Genomic DNA, 16,434 nt, shown 5'->3' with positions numbered 1-16,434 from the left:
CACATATAAGTGAAAACATACAGTATCTGTCCTTCTCTGACTTTAGTTAAATTTCTTTTGAATATACATAATGGGCAATAACTCCAGTTAAATTAAGCAACAACATATCTTTACAGGATGGATACTTGGGTTTATCCCAAATTCAAAGGGAGTCCTAAGGGAAAATCAGAACTGGGAATTTAAAAAGTTATAGGCATACGGGTGGCCCTCTTCCATTCCATTCTTTCTGCTTCTCCATCTGCTTCATTCTTATTATCCTGAACATAATTTTCTTTGCAACTTTTTGCAAATAAGCCTGAAGAAGTCTCCTCTAGGAATGATGAGTCTCTCAGTTCCAACATTTACAGAACCTAACTGCATGGCAATTGCCCATTCCTAGGAAAATCTAATTAAAACAGCTCAGGCCCCATGTCAAACGCTGGTCTAATCAAAAGTACACAGAACCATATCATGCACTGTTACTGTGGTTTCAGTTGCCCATACAACGAGATACAGGGACTGGGGCAATACTTCATTGAGGAAGGGAGTTCTCTTAATCAGAGCTGACATCCCCAAAGTTATTGCTATATCTATATTGTTACAGTTGTTAATCAGAAGAAGTAATGAGACTGACTATTCAACAGATATTGTGCTTCTACCATGTGCCACAAGAACTATGGCCAAGCCTCCCAGCCATAATTTCCTGTTTTCTTCACATGACCCTTATTTTTATTTTATCCAAGAAGAAACTGAAAATTAATAGTGGCTAAATATTGTGCTGAAACTCTCAGAATGGTGTGAAAAGATGCCACAGAGTTATAGAATGTAAATTTATTTAATGGAAAAGAGGCAAATGCTTCCGAAGGCAGAGGATAGCACCTGATCCCAGAAAGGATTTCACAGATTTCTAGGTGTTTCTGATAGGGAGGCATAGCTATGGGAAATTTCACTGGAATTAACACTGTCATTCTCATAGCAGTTTTATCTCCTTTAGGTCCCCTGGTGACAACTGACTATTCTGCAGATTCGACAACCCATTCACCAGCTACAAAACAGCTGGTATAAAACAACCGAAATAAATTCCTATGTGTCCAGTGCAAGCTGAAGTGAATCAAAAACCAGTCTTCCAGATGTGTCTCCTGGCAGGCCCCTCAAATGCTTATGGTCTATCATCAGCATTTCCATCCTCAGGTCACCGGATTCCTTGCCAAATGACTCTCGGTTTTAGTGCTAAAGCTTAATACATATGTCTAATGCTTTTAAACAAAATTTATATAGCTCCTCTTTTATAATAAAAAGCCAAATCACTGCTGTCCAGTAGAGAATAATAATTTCTAGCTTATGCACTCACACCAAATCACCTTAAAGTAATAGAATCCAGGCACCCAACAGCTAAAGTTTAATTAAGTTGTCTGATAGTAGATTGCTATATTTTGTCATCATTTCAATTCTGCCTCTATCAACATAATGCTTTATTGTTCCCTATTACAAACCCTGTTCATTATTTATTGTTAAAGATTCAATAGTTGAATTTACACTCTGTCACAATACATCAAGCTCACCCAGCTAATGCAGCATTAAAATGAAATCAGGCTTGCAATATTGTTAAGCTATATATATTAAAGTGTTCGGGTGGACAACACAAACCAGGCATTCCAAAACTCTCAAGTCACACATACCATACCATCAAAAACTCTGCACTGAGTGCCTCTAGGTTTCACGGGACTACTCCAAGTGTTCTGAAATTATCAGATAAGAGAAAAAACACATGCATACTAAATGCATACTCTTAAGATGAAATTTTGAAAAATATACATAGGAATCTACACCTATATGCCTAAATGTGGGATCTGAAATTACTAAAATGAGTGCTCAATATTGTTTGCATAAAGCTGGTGTCATAGCAAATGTAATAGTTTATATATATACATATATATATATATATATATCATACACATATGTATATGTACACACATACAAATTATATGTAATATTTATTTTAACAAGATACACATCTTTATGTTTAAAGTATTTAATAGGAAAATCAGTGTATAGTGCTGCAATCATTTATTTGCAATGATATCTTTCCTTTTATGGGATTTGTCCGTACTTTGATGGTTTGAGTTTAGCACATTTTTGAGAAAGTGCTATCATAGAAGGAACAACCAAACAGAAGCTTCTAAAAATGCCTCTCCTTCCTGGCCAAGAGATATCAAAAACATCAGTGTACCTGTAGGCGAGGCTAAAAAGTAGTGACACCTTTAAAGATCTAAAGGCTACAAGGAAAGTGGTCCCTATTTTATTTCTGTTTAATTCACCAGTCTGGGCCTTGCAGAAACTGGACAGATCCAAGAGGATGACGGTAGACTATTTGTAGACTTCAACAAGTAGTAGCCTTGATTGCAACTGCTGTGCTGGACATGGTATCGTTGTTAGAATAAATTAATATGGCCTCAGGTACATGGTATGTGACCATTGATTTGGAAAATGTGTTCTTTCTACTTTAATCAGAAAAAAAGATCAGAAACAGTTTGAATTCATGTGGAACAGACAAATGAATTCATTAGTAGTTTTGCCTCAGGGCTATGTTAACTCTACTGCTCTATTATAATACAATCTAAAGATCTTTACTCTGTCTGGATATCCCACAGAATATCACATTGATTCATTACATCAGTAATATGTTGATCAAGCAGGATAACCAAGAAGCGGCTATCACAGTTGGCACCTTGGTAAAACATGTACAATCCGAAGGATGGGATATAAATCTAAGGAAGATTCAGGGGCCCACAATATCTAAATGATTTTTCTAGATCCAGGGCCAAGACATCCCCCAAAGTAAAAGAGAAGTGCAGTGCTTCTCTTCAGGTTCTGTAGGAAACACGCTCCATACCAAGTACTATTTCAGCCCATATACTAGGTGACACAAAAATCTGCCGGCTTTGAGTGGGGCCCAAAGCAAAAGAAGTTTTCTGCAGCAAGTCTAAGCTATATAGAGCAAGCATCTGTGCTTTTTGGGCTATGTGGTTTGCTGGGCCCCATGATGCTAGAGGTATCAGTGGTGGGGAAAGATGCTGTGTTAGAGAGAAGAAAGATATTGTCCTCCAAAAGGAAATTGAAGTATTGTTTTCCTCAAAAGGGAAAAGATGCTAGACATGAAAGAACAAACAGATGTCCAACTCATCTCTATTGTAGTCATTGCAGTTTTTTTGGTGTGTGTGAAGATTTTTGATTCTTGGTTGGTTTATATCTAAAAGGCCATTTTTTTCTCCCTATGAATACTTTTAAAACTCTAGAACACATTTGAACATAATGAGTCAGCGTAATTTTTAAAACATTGTTTACCACTTGATGTTGAATGTTAACAAAATGATTATGCCATGTGAACACTTTCAAACTTTTGCTGCATCAAAATATTTTATCAAAGATACAATCAAAATGGAAACATTTATTAAAAATACCTATTTTTGAAATTTTGCTCTGCATTGTAATGAAACCCATAAATAATTTCATAGCAGATCACAATCCAATTAATATATATCTTTAATTTGAAAAAGTGACCAAGAAATAGATTCACTGATCCCCGACTTTGCAATGTAATATATCTACACTATATGCTAACTCTTCAGCATAATTCTAATAAAAATAAAACCTTTGTTCACTATCACTTTTAAGCTTTTTGTAATTAACTCTGAATAGAATCACTGAAAAAATAGATCAGAATAGAATATTAAAATCTAAGCTCCATTTGCATAAGTCTGCAATATTCAAAGATCTACAATGTCATTAAAATCTTGTAGTTTACAAACCTAGAAATAATATAATAAATGGCCCTAGAAACTTTTATTTTCCTTCATATTTCATATGTCTAACAGTGTTCTTTTTATATTTCTATTAAAAAAATTAGAGGGATACTAATGCATATAGATGATATATATCTTAGATTTATGGAGTAAAGAGCAGCAACATAACTGTCTAGGAAAACTGTTTTAAATCTTCAGCTAGACTACATTGTAAAAGTAAACAGAATATATTACTAGTATTCTTTTCCCTTCTTATGGACATAAAATATGGGATTCTCAATTTATACAGTATTTTTTAAATGAAAAGATACATGAAATTTCTATAGAAGATACTGCAGTTGATGATATTGCTTCTATTTCTAGTATTATTGCATTATTCAAATTCTACCAATTTTTAAAAAAAAATATTCTCCCCACATGCTGCGATACAATGAATCATCCTATCTTAAAAAGTACCTTTTTTTATCTTCCACAATATCAATTGTCAGTCATAACATTAGTATATTAACAGTACATCAATTATACCTAAAAGTTGGAAATATAGATAAGAAAGGCAATGCCAAAGAATCTTCAAACTACCGCACAACTGCACTCACCTCACACGCTAGTAAAGTAATGCTCAAAATTCTCCAAGCCAGGCTTCAGCAATTCATGAACTGTGAACTTCCAGATGTTCAAGCTGGTTTTAGAAAAGGCAGAGGAACAAGAGATAAAATTGCCAACATCTGCTGGGTCATCGAAAAAGCAAGAGCGTTCCAGAAAAATATCTATTTCTGCTTTATTGACTATGCCAAAGCCTTTGACTATGTGGATCACAATAAACTGTAGAAAATTCTGAAAGAGATGGGAATGCCAGACCACCTGACCTGATTCTTGAGAAGCCTGTATGCAGGTCAGGAAGCAACAGTTAGAACTGGACATGGAACAACAGACTGGTTCCAAATCGGGAAAGGAGTTCATCAAGGCTGTATACTGTCACCCTGCTTATTTAACTTATATGCAGAGTACATCATGAGAAATGCTGGGCTGGAGGAAGGACAAGCTGGAATCAAGATTGCCGGGAGAAATATCAAGAACCTCAGATAGGCAGATGACACCACCCTTATGGCAGAAAGTGAAGAACTAAAGAGCCTCTTGATGAAAGTAAAAGAGGAGAGTGAAGAAGTTGGCTTAAAACTCAACATTCAGAAAACGAAGATCATGGCATCTGGTCCCATCACTTCATGGCAAATAGATGGGGAAACAATGGAAACAGTGACAGACTTTATTTTTCTGGGCTCCAAAATCACTGCAGATGGTGACTACAGCCATGAAATTAAAAGACACTTACTCCTTGGAAGGAAAGTTATGAGCAACCTAGACAGCATATTAAAAAGCAGAGACATTACTTTGTCCACAAAGGTCCATCTACTCAAGGCTATGGTTTTTCCAGTGGTCATGTATGGATGTGAGAGTTGGACTGTGAAGAAAGCTGAGTGCCAAAGAATTGATGCTTTTGAACTGTGGTGTTGGAGAAGACTCTTGAGAGTCTCTTGGACTGCAAGGAGATCCAACCAGTCCATCCTAAAGGAGATCAGTCCTGGGTGTTCATTGCTAGAACTGATTTTGAAGCTGCAACTCCAATACTTTGGCCACCTGATGTGAAAGGCTGACTCATTGGAAAAGACCCTGATGCTGGGAGGGATTGGGGGCAGGAGGGGAAGGGGACGACAGAGGATGAGATGGCTGGATGGCATCACCGACTCAATGGACATGGGTTTGGGTGGATTCCGGGACTTGGTGATGGCTAGGGAGGCCTGGCGTGCTGCAGTTCATGGAGTCGCAAAGAGTTGGACATGACTGAGCGACTGAACTGAACTCTATGAGAACTGGAATAATTAATTCTGCAAAAACGGAAGCAGCAGATATTTTTTCACTATTATTTCAGTTATGGCTCATTCAGGTATAAGAGTGTAATTCAACTGAAATTAATTAAATTTAGTATGGAAATGTATTTATCTATACAAAAGCAAAAAGGATTTGGGTTTGGTCATAACTGAAAATAAAACTTAAACAATTTCATCACTTATGTCTCCATTTTCCCTCCATGCTTGCCACTGCTATCTTGTTATGTTGATTCATTCTGTTAGAAGGAAGGAATTACTGCTGGAAACCCTGGACCCAATCAACAGCTTAACATTTTCATCAAAAAGAGGATCTTTATCCATGATAGTTGTAGGGGAATTTGTCCAGGGGAACACTGATTGGACATGCCTAATGTTCCAGCAATCACTGCCCTAGTCATTGTTGCCCAAAAGGTGGAGAAGAAAAAGTAGAGGCAGAATTAGTCTTGTCAAAACTACATGAAATGTATTTCCCAAAGGGGAAACATACATTCTCCTTCTAGAAAGAAGATAAAACTCTTGACAGATGTGAGGGAAAAAAAGCAAAAGCTAAAAAAAAAAGTTATACACCACAATTATGGATAGACCATTTTATTTGTAATCCATAGAACTATCTTACTAAAATTTCAAGCTACACTGATTAAATACATAAGGAGCAATAAATCTGAAGGGTACTGGTGGCTAATCTCTTTCCTCCTTTAACAGCCTAGAAGGGTGGCTCAGAAGTCTGAGTTAGCTCACCAAAATGGTTCCAAATCGGGAAAGGAGCAGGTCAAGGCTGCATATTGTCATACTGCTTATTTAACTTATATGCAGAGTACATCATGAGAAACACTGGGCTGGATGAAGCACAAGCTGTAATCAAGATTGCCAGGAGGAATATCAATAATCTCAGATATGCAGATGACAACACCCTTATGGCAGAAAGTGAAGAAGAACTAAAGAGCCTCTTGATGAAAGTAAAAGAGGAGAGTGAAAAAATTGGCTTAAAACTCAACATTCATAAAATGAAGATCATGGCATCTGGTCCCATCACTTCATGGCAAATAGAAGGGGATACAATAGAAACAGTGACAGACTTTATTTTGGGGAGCTCCAAAATCACTGCAAATAGTGACTGCAGCCATGAAATTAGGACAGGGAAGGAGGAGATGATTTGGGAGAATGGCATTAAAACATGTATAATATCATATAAGAAACGAATCACCAGTCCAGGTTCGATGCAGGATACAGGAAGCTTGGGGTTGGTACACTGGGATGACCCAGAGGGATGGCATGGGGAGGGAGGTGGGAGAGGGCTTCAGGATGGGGAGCATGTGTACACCCGTGGTGGATGCATGTTGATGTATGGCAAAACCAATACAATATTGTAAAGTTAAAAAAAAAAAGACATACAGATGGCTAACAAACACATGAAAAGATGCTCAACATCACTCATTATCAGAGAAATGCAAATCAAAACCACTATGAGGTACCATTTCACGCCAGTCAGAATGGCTGCGATCCAAAAGTCTACAAGCAATAAATGCTGGAGAGGGTGTGGAGAAAAGGGAGCCCTCTTACACTGTTGGTGGGAATGCAAACTAGTACAGCCACTATGGAGAACAGTGTGGAGATTCCTTAAAAAAACTGGAAATAGAACTGCCTTATGATCCAGCAATCCCACTGCTGGGCATACACACTGAGGAAACCAGAAGGGAAAGAGACACGTGTACCCCAGTGTTCATCGCAGCACTGTTTATAATAGCCAGGACATGGAAGCAACCTAGATGCCCATCAGCAGATGAATGGATAAGAAAGCTGTGGTACATATACACAATGGAGTATTACTCAGCCATTTAAAAGAATACATTTGAATCAGTTCTAATGAGATGGATGAAACTGGAACCTATTATACAGAGTGAAGTAAGCCAGAAAGAAAAACACCAATACAGTATACTAATGCATATACATGGAAAATAGAAAGATGGTAACAATAACCCTGTGTACGAGACAGCAGAAAAAAAAAAAAGACGCTCCTTGGAAGGAAAGCTATGACCAACCTATACAGCATATTAAAAAGCTCAGACATTACTTTGCTAACAAAGGTCCATCTAGTTAAAGCTATGGTTTTTCCAGTGGTCATGTATGGATGTGAGTGTTGGACTATAAAGAAAGCTGAGTGCCAAAGAACTGATACTTTTGAACTGTGGTGCTGTAGAAGACTCTTGAGTGTCCCTTGGACTGCAAGGAGATCCAACCAGTCCATCCTAAGGTAAATAAGTCCTGAATATTCATTAGAAGGTCCTGAATATTCATTAGAAGGACTGATGCTGAAGCTGAAACTCCAGTAGTTTGGCCACCTGATGCAAAGAACTGACTCACTAGAAAAGACCCTGATGCTGAGAAAGATTGAAAGCGGGAGGAGAAGGGGCTGACAGAGGATGAGATGGTTGGATGGCATCACTGATTCAACGGACATGAGCTTGAGTAAACTCTGGGAGTTGGTGATGGACAGGGAAGCCTGGCATGCTACAGTCCATGGGGTCACAAAGAGCTGGACACGACTGAGTGACTGAGCTAAACTGAATACCAGTTACGAGGCTTCAGAAACTTGCCACTTCTAACAAGGCCACTTTCCTGACCAGGGAGTTCCTCTGAATCTTAGTTACATAGATTTCCTCTGCTCTTCATTATAAATACACAGCTATTTGGAGATTTGGGAGGAAGGTTCCTCCTATCTAGTATAATGTGATGTGTGAAGACCTATGCCCAGCCTTCACTGTGGGATAGGGAGAGTTCAGGGAAATATATGTGTTCTACATTTTTCTGCTTTTATATTGTCCCAATAAATCCTCTTTTATATCTGCACCACATGATGCTTTGCCTGACACAGTTTAAACATTTTCTTTCATGGAGTTTTGGGAACTGTGAATTGGGTCACATGAGTTAACATTTTTATATTGCAATCAATATGGCTCACTAATTGGCTTACTCAGGATCATGATACATTTGGGAACATAAAAGCATGTTGAAAAATAAGTTTCCATTATTTTACATCTCTTATTAAAATTTTAAGTTTCTATTGCAAACCATCTACTGATATTTTCATATCCCCCAAATATCCAGTTGTCTGCCATCTAGTGACTAGTCCACACATTAGATAACTGCTCATTTATTAAATATTTTATACTTAGTCTTTTTTAAAAAGCATTTTCTATGCATGACTTAGGGGAAAAAAGAGTGAGTCATCACTTTTTATGGGACAAGAGAACTAAATAATTACATCAAGAGATGTTTATTAAAAAGTATAATGCTAACTAGACTTCCCTGGTGGCTCAGATGTGAAGAATCTGTCTGTCAATGCAGGAGACCCAGCTTGTAATCTTGGGTTGGGAAGATCCCATGGAGAAGGGAATGGCAACCCACTCCAGTATTCTTGCCCGGAGAAATCCATGGACAGAGGAGTTTGGTGGGCCACGGTAGTCCATGGGGTCACAAAGAGTTGAACACGACTAAGTGACTAACACTTTCACTTTCATAATGCCAATTAAATAATGTGACATAAAATAAATATAGACACTATTTCAAAAATAAAACAAATTTTTGTGTGCAAGTTCTGTTGTTTATAGTTCTAATATATGGCAGCATTCTACATTGTAATATCATATGGTTTAGAAACTTCATAGAAGATGCTTAGGTACATTATTCTATTCCATGATTGCTTGAAGACAGTTATAAAGCTACTAGAAAAATATAGAAGCTTGGAGAAAACAATAAAATACGTAGAATGCATTTTCAAAATAAAATCACAGAATTAAGTTTGAAGGGCACACACATCATACATACACACACACACATATAGTGATCATTTGAATAATACACAGTGGAATGAAAGACATTAATTTCCCATTTGTCACAATGGGATCATAACCTAGATTTTAAAGAGGATACACACGAAAGAAGTTACAAAGAAATAAAAACTGTAACACATGAAGAAATGCAGTGCATGGAGGCAATATACTGTAAGAAGATGGTATATTAGAATAGAAAAGAAGAAATGTAACTTGGACTTAGTTTATTATCTGCAGAATATTCATCCTCATAGAAACACAATTTCCATATCAGCAAAATGGAAATTATAGTAAAACCTTCATTGAATTTTTAGGTACATTTGAGACAAGTAAACATTACATCTTTGCTGGGATTAGATACAGACACACCTCCAGATATGCACATCCCCACAGTTACGCATCTTGGAGCATGGAGCCTTTGTGTTAATTAGAAAAAATGGCCCTTACTCCAGGTAGCTGCAACTCTACCCCATGAAGCAAGTGATGTTTCGAAGAGTTTGGAATTGATTTTTAACCCCCACTTGCCCTCTTTGCTGGTTACCTATGTATAGTGAACACCTGGAACATATGTTCAGGGCCCAACACTCTTGGTTACTGTGGGTTTAGCTAATACTAATGAAAAAGTGAGAGACAAGTTAATAGGGATTTATTTTTCAGCTCTATTGATCATGGAGAAAAAAGGATAACCCTTTAGAGAAAGGCTTAGTTTTTTTTTTTATTATTAGTAAGAAAGACTACCCAAAATTTATGGCCATTTTGTTTCAACGTTGGTAAAGACTGAAAATTTAACTCTCTTATGATTAAACCCATCTCTTTTTGATTTATATATATATATATATATATACACACATATATATATGCATATTATATACAAATTTTATTGGAAAACTAGCTCTATGAGATATGCATCAATTTTAGGTAAGTGGTTTTAACAGTTCAGTCACACAGTGTGGCAATCCTGTGATGGAAAAAATGTGGTTTCTTTATTCCATGTTATCTTAGAAACTAATATGATAACATGTGCTGTGAATCTCCAAACAGGGATAATTCTTGTGACATTTTTTTCAAAATAATTTACAATGGAAACCACTTCTGAATCAGTGAGGGTTCACCCAGAGAAGCAGAACTAGTAGATTAGATGGATCGATTGATTGATACATATATAGACAGGTAGATACAGAGACATTTATCACAGGGAATTGGCTATCCCAATTGTGGGAGCTGTATTAACAATCTTTTTAAGTCTCTGTCTCCTCATCTGATGCTACAACATGAAGTCTGCAGGGAAGGCAGTCAGGGAGGGAAGATCAGAAAACCTATAAACACAAGCTGGCCCAGGAGTGAGAAAAGGATCAGGAAAACTCAAGGAAGCTAGAGCATTTGCAGGTCTAGATGCTGCTTCATACTAATGAAGTGAGTCAGCAGATCAGCAACAACGTATGTAATCTACAACATGGTTGTTGCTTCCCTTTCACTCTTCAACAAAGACTCTTTGGGAAAAGGATTCACTAGTAACCTGTTTAGAAAAAAAGCAACTTTCTCAGCTATGGACTCCATAAAAGTCCAGATTCAATAAAAGATAAGACAAATTCTACTGCTTAAAATTAAAGAAAATATTCATAGCCAAGATAGAAAGAAATTTGGGCTAAGTTGAAAGAAAATTACTATCTGGCAGAAAATATTTGCAACATATGTTAGAGATAAATGATTAATATTATAATAAAGAAATCTAAATGATGAAGTCTAATAACCATCAAAGTAAAAATGATAGAAAAAATGGGAAAAAATTGAACAATTTTATATTTCAAAACAACTTTAAAGATACAGAGAAAAAGTTCTTAAACTTCTAAAAATAAGCTAAAATTTGCATCTAATGAGGAAAATGTAATTTAAAATCACACATTGGCAATTTCTTGCATATCACATTGTCAAAATTTGAGAGCTCAACCACACCCTCTGTTGGCAAGATTGCAAAACAGGCACTCTCACATACTGCTAGCAGGAATGCAGAATAGTACAATCTTTATGAGAGGCAATTTGGTAAAATTTAACAAATGTACTTATGTCTTTACCCTTTGACTCAAAAGTACCACTTTCAGAAATCTAACCAGAGGGTATACTGCAAAAATGCCAAGAGGAAAAGAAGTAGGAGGTAGAGAAAAGCAAAGGAAAAAGCAAAAAGCACAAGTCTATTCATTATAGCATTTGTTTCTTATTCAACAACATTGGAAATTATGTGTCTCTAATAGAAAAGATTAAATAAATAATTTATGGTATATACACACAGTGGAGTTCTTCACTGGAAGGTTTATTTAAACTGAAACAGACTGATTTACAGGATACATAGTCAGAGAGAAAAAAACAAATACAAAAGAATAATTATCGCACACTCCCTTTTCTGCATTAAGACAAAAAAAAATACATATATACATGTATCTCCATGTTTTTAGAAAAAGGTAAAAAGAAAGCAGAAACTACTGAGATTTGATTACCTACAGGGGAAGCGAAAGTGATGAAACAGTTGGAGAAGTGGAAGATGAGTAAAACTTATCTGAGCATGCCTTTGGTGTAGTTTTAACTCTCAGAACCATGTTAGGATTTTAGGTACCCGAAATATAAAATGAAATTACTTAAACAAAATAAACAAGGATGTGGATAAATCTCTAAAATAGAAACCAAACAGAAATAAATGAACTCATATTTCAGATTAACTGCAAAACATTTTAATATAGTATTTTGACTTAATTTCAAAAATCACTTAATTCTAGATAGATTTTATTTTTGCAATGGTAAATTCTGAAATTATATTCTGCACATTCTAGAATAAAGCAAATCAGTAAATATATTGCAGATAATAAGAGCCATGTTTATCACTGTTGGAAAAGCAAGTTACTAATATGTAAAAAGAAAGGGCCAGGGTAAACCACGTAGTACTGAACTGAAAACAGAATTACAGTTTCAATTCATGGTTTAAATACATGGATATAGATAATGAGATAGATGTTGGTATAGATATAGGTGGGCTTCCCCCAATGGCTCAGCAGGCAAAGAATCCGCCTGCAATGCAGGAGATATGAGTTCGATCCTTGGGTCGGGAAGTTCCCCTGGAGGAAGGCATGGCTATCCATTCCAGTATTCTTGCCTGGAGAATGCCATGGACAGAAGAACCTGGAGGGCTACCATTCACAGGGTCAGAAAGAGTTGGACACAACTGCCACTTTATTAAATTTTTTAGAAGTCCAGGGCTCTGGTATATGCCAGCACATCCTCTTAAAGGTTACAACATGTTACTGCATCATTAACATCTTACCATTGAGATAAAGGCCTTTGCAGACTTCGGTTCAATTCAGTTGCTGTCATGTCCGACTCTTGAACTGAAGCACACCAAGCTTCCCTGTCCATCACCAGGCTTCCCTGTCCATCATCAATTCCCAGAGCTTGCTCAAACTCATGCCCATTGAGTTGGTGATGCTATCCAACCATCTCATCCTCTGTCGTCTCTTTCTCTTCCTGCCTTCAATCTTTCTCAGCCTAAGGGTCTTTTCCAATGAGTCAGTTCTTCACATCATGTGGCCAAAGTATTGGAGCTTCAGCTTCAGCATCAGTCCTTCCAATGAATGTTCAGGACTAATATCCTTTAGGATTGACTGGTTGGATCTCCTTGCAGTCCAAGGGACTCTCAAGAGTCTTCTCCAACACCACAATTCAAAAGCATCAACTCTTCAGCACTCAGCATTCTTTATGGTCCAAATCTCATATCCATACGTGACTACTGGAAAAACGATAGCTTTGACTAGGCAGACATTTGTTGGCCATGTCTCTGCTTTTTAATATGCTGTCTAGGTTGGTCAGAGCTTTTCTTCCAAGGAGCAAGTGTCTTTTAATTTCATGGCTGCAGTCATCACCTGAAATAATTTTGGAGCCCAAGAAAATATATCTGTCACAGTTTCCATTGTTTCCCCATCTATTTGCCATGAAGTGATGGGACCAGATGCAATGATCTTTGTTTTCCGAATGTTGAGCTTTAAGCCAACTTCTTCACTCTCCTCTTTTACTTTCATCAAGAGGCTCTTTAGTTCCTCTTTGCTTTCTGCCATAAGGGTGCTGTCATCTGCATATCTGAGGTTACTGATATTTCTCCCAGCAATCTTGATTCCAGCTGGTGCTTCATCCAGCCTGGCATTTCGCATGATGTACTCTGCATATAAGTTCAGTAAGCAGGGTGACAACATACAGCCTTGATGTACTCCTTTCCCAATTTAGAACCAGTCCATTTTTCCATGTCCAGTTCTAACTGTTGCTTCTTGACCTGTATACAGATTTCTTAGGAAGCAGGTAAGGTGATCTGGTTTATAGGCAGACTATAACAGATGTGAAAATGCTGCTGCTGCTGCTGCTGCTGCTAAGTTGCTTCAGTCGTGTCCGACTCTGTGTGACCCCATAGATGGCAGCCCACCAGGCTCCCCCGTCCCTGGGATTCTCCAGGCAAGAACACTGGAGTGGGTTGCCATTTCCTTCTCCAATGCATGAAAGTGAAAAGTGAAAGTGAAGTCGCTCAGTCGTGTCTGACTCTTAGCGACCTCATGAACTGCAGCCCACAAGGCTCCTCCGTCCATGGGATTTGCCAGGCAAGAGTACTGGAGTGGGGTGCCATTGCCTTCTCCGAGTGACTTAAAAGACTGTGAGTTTTGAGTAAGGTCCAAAGCAAGAGACCTGGACCATAAAGAAGACTGAGAGCTAAAGAACTGATGCTTTTGAACAGTGGTGTTGGAGAAGACTCTTGAGAGTATGTTGGACTGCAAAGAGATCAAGCCAGTAAATCCTGAAGGAAATCAACCCTGAGTATTCATTGGAAGGACTGATCCTGAAGCTGAACCTCCATTACTCTGGCCACCTGATGCAAAGAGCCAACTCAGAAAAGACATTCATGATGGGAAAGACTGAAGGCAGGAGGAGAAGAGGACGACAGAGGATGAGATGGTTGGATGGCATTACCGACTCAATGGACATGAGTTTGAACAAGCTCTGGGAGATGGTGAAGGACAGGGAAGTCTGGCATGCTAAAATACTTGGGGTCGCAAAGAGTTGGACATGACTGAGTGATTGAACAACAACAATGAAGAGACTGTTCTGGAGTAGGTTCAGGCTCTGATACACAGCAGATACCAAGGCACTTGCTGCTGCTGCTAAGTCACTTCAGTTGTGTCTGACTCTGTGCGACCCCATGGACGGCAGCCTACCAGGCTCCCCCGTCCCTGGGATTCTCCAGGCAAGAACAGTGGAGCGGGTTGCCATTTCCTTCTTCAATGCATGAAAGTGAAAAGTGAAAGTGAAGTCGCTTAGTCATGTCTTGAGGCACCCGTATATAAAGATGCCACAAATATTCATAGTTCAGGCCCTTAGGATTCTGGAACATGGACGTGCCATTTGCAGTCACCACTCAAAAAGCAATGCTTAGCATGTTGCTAGGACCTGGTAGAACAGGAATATGTAACTATGGGGCATCAAAGAACCACATGACCAGAAATGCTTATCATAAACTGGCTATTTTCTGATCCATCAAGTTATAAAATTGCAAAAGAAGGCATAGCAGGAATTCATCAAATGATAAAAATTGTGTATCAAAATGGGCCTGAGACAGCCAAGGAAGGTACTCAAAAAGGTAGCACAGACCTATTTTATACCTATTGCTGCTGCTCTGAGGACTTCTCCAACGAGAATTCCCTAAAAGCCTGGTTCATAGATGAACTGGCTCAATATACTGGTGAAAGCTGAAAGTTTACTACTACTCCTACATTACATTACATGTAATGTTCATTATACTACATTACATTAGATACAGTCTCACTCTAAGTTAAGCCCTAAGATGCTGGTAAGGGGAAACCCTCCCAATGGACATGGCTTCAAACAGTATATCTGGTCAACTTGATGTAAAGGAATAAGCAGCCTGGGTTAGAATATGCATAGAATACTGTTCAGTGTTGAATATGTTTGCTGGTTGGACAGCTGCCTGGAAGGAGCATAAATGGAAGAGCATGATCAAGAAGGTCTGAGAAACAAGCATATGAATGGACCTATCACAGTGATCATAAAGTAGGCAGATCTTTTTCTCATTTTCATGCCCAAAAGAGAGCATCCAGCACTAGACAGTGAAAAGCCAGGGGATTAAGTTAATCTACCCAGTGAAATTCAACCAGCCTCTGCCCTAAGCCTCCTCATTGTTTGTACAATGGTGCCACAATAAGAATAACCATAGTGTCAGAGGTGCAGACTATACATAGGTCTAAGTGAGTAGTTTTGCACTACCATATTTCCAAGGTACATCCATGTTGTAGCATATATCAAAATTTCATTCTTTTTTTAAAAAAATTATTTTCCATTGAAGTACAGTTGATTTGTAAAGTTGTGTTAGTTTCTGGTGTACAGCAAAGTGATTCAGCTACACATATACACACACACATTTTCATATTCTTTTCCAATTATGGTTTATCACAGGATACTGAATATAGCTCCCTGTGCTATACAATGGGACCTTGTTGTTTATCCATCCTACATATAATAGTTTGCTTCTACTAATCTCAAACTCTCAATCCATTCCTCCCCACCACCCCTCCCCAGTAGCAACCACAACTCTGTTATCTATGAGTCTGTTTCTGTTTTGTAACTAAGTTCATCTGTGTCATAACTAAGTTCATCTGTGTCATATTTTAGATTCCACATGTAAGTGATATCATATGGTATCTGTGCTTCTCTTCCTTACTTCACTTAGTATGATAATCTCTAGTCCATCTATGCTGCTGCAAACCGCATTATCTCCTTTTTTATGGTTGATTAGTATTGCATTGTGTGTGTGTGTGTGTATATATACTGCATCTTCTTTATCCATTCTTCTGTTGATGGACATTTAGGTTGTTTTCATTTCTTGGTAATTGTAAA

The sequence above is a fragment of the Bos indicus genome, chromosome X (genome assembly GCF_029378745.1).
Source record: "Bos indicus isolate NIAB-ARS_2022 breed Sahiwal x Tharparkar chromosome X, NIAB-ARS_B.indTharparkar_mat_pri_1.0, whole genome shotgun sequence".
In the NCBI taxonomy this organism is placed as follows: Eukaryota; Metazoa; Chordata; class Mammalia; order Artiodactyla; family Bovidae; genus Bos; species Bos indicus.
This window is presented reverse-complemented; position numbering follows the sequence as displayed.